This window comes from Nyctereutes procyonoides, unplaced genomic scaffold (genome assembly GCF_905146905.1).
Source record: "Nyctereutes procyonoides isolate TBG_1078 unplaced genomic scaffold, NYPRO_anot_genome, whole genome shotgun sequence".
NCBI lineage: Eukaryota > Metazoa > Chordata > Mammalia > Carnivora > Canidae > Nyctereutes > Nyctereutes procyonoides.
In genome coordinates, this window is record NW_026575139.1 from 18,244,013 (window position 1) to 18,245,751 (window position 1,739).

General features: G+C 49.4%; 1 pseudogene; it reads right to left on the bottom strand.

The window, feature by feature from the left end:
- Positions 1-299: 299 nt before the first annotated feature.
- On the bottom strand, positions 300-1,251 carry LOC129496353 (serine/threonine-protein kinase Nek6-like; annotated as a pseudogene).
- Between the last annotated feature and the right edge of the window lie 488 nt (positions 1,252-1,739).

Here is a 1,739-nt window from a genome sequence, read left to right on the forward strand (position 1 = left end):
GATACAAGGGGGTGTGTCAGTGACTCGTTGAACCACCCACCCTTGGTAACAACCCAGCTGAGATTGTCCACAGACAGTTTAAAGAAAAGACTTTCGAATGTGACCACCAGTTAACATGTGACTTGTGCCCTTCCTCCCAGCTGCTCTGCTTTCAGCATCTGTGTCAAAGCCCGGCCCCCTCCAGGAACCTGCTGAACCCTCTGGTCTTAGTTGGTCTAGGCTACCAGGCGGCCACTTTGGAAAGAAGACTCCAGTAAGGCGGAGTGGTGCGGCTCTGATAAGGCCTGCTGCACCCACGCTCAGGTGCTTGAAGTCCGCACGTGCATCTGTTTGGCAACCTGCTGCACATATCCAATGTCCGGTCTCTGGTTGGGGTCAGGGTAGATGCACATACTGACCAGTTCTCGTAACTTCTCAGAGTAATGTTCTCCAGGGAGAGCTGGGTAGTCACATTGCTCAATCTTCTGGCAGAGGGAGAAGAGGTTCATTTTATCTCCATAGAAGGGGCTCTGGAGACCTGCCATCTCATACAGCAAACAGCCCAGAGACCAGATGTCAGACTTGAAGTTGTAGCCGTTCTCATGTATCCTCTCTGGTGACATGTAGTAAGGTGTCCCCACTAGGGAGTGGGCTGTGGTGGTCTCAGAGCAAAAGAAGTGACCCAGGCCAAGGTCACCAAGCTTCACGACCCCTGTGGCTGTGATGAGCATGTTGGCAGGCTTGATGTCTCGGTGCATCACCCGGTGAGAGTGCATGTGTTCCACGACGCTGCACAGCTGTGCAAAGTGCTTCCATACCATCCTCTCCAGGATGAGCCGCTTCTGCTTCCTAAAGCACTTGATCATCTGTGAGAGGTCACCCGCATCAGCCAGCTCCAGTACAATGTTCAGCTTGTTGTCCTCAATAAACCAGTCCAAAAACTTGATGATGTTGGGATGGTTCAGTTGCTTCAGGAGGCCGATCTCCTTGACGCAGTCTTCCCTGGCTTTGGCATCCATCATCTCAAATATGCACCTTCTTTAAGTCATGGTCTTCTTATCCAGCAGGCAGGTGGCCTTGTACACCTCGCTGAACTGTCCTATCTTCTTCTCTATCTGGAAGTCAGCCAATGAGCCACGAAAAGACAAGGTGTTTGGGTGTCTCTGGGTCAGGGGTGTGTGCCGGCCCTGGGGTGTGGCAGAGGTTGTTCGGGCTCCCTCCATGGGGCATGTGGCTGGGCTGGCTGGCCATCCTGCATGCCAGCCTCACAAGGGCACGGGTGGCTGGCCAGAGCGGAGGGTCCCACACGTCGCTGCCACCTGCTCTGCCTATGTCTCTGCTTCTCTCTCTCTCTCTCCATGGCTCTCATGAATAAATAAATAAATAAATCTTTTTTTAAAAAAATAATATTCATGTAGACTCTGGGATGAAGCTCAACCAGGTGCTAGTTATAAAATGCAAAAGCTGAGACCACTGATTTTTTTTCCAGCTCCAAAACCTTCTTTCAGAGTGTCACACTTCATAAAATTTGCTCCCCTTCTTGGTTATCTTTTCAAACCTTATCCATCCTTAAAGGCCTAGAAGGAGTCCATCTGATCGATAAGGCTCTGCATGAATAGTCCAAAGTTTGTATTTCCTGAGTCACTGTAGAATTTGATCATAGCAATGCTAATCAGAACAACAAATATTTATCGACTTGTATGTTTGTGTACAAATTAAAAGGTATAGAGGAAACATAGAAGGGTAAAACATAGGCACCA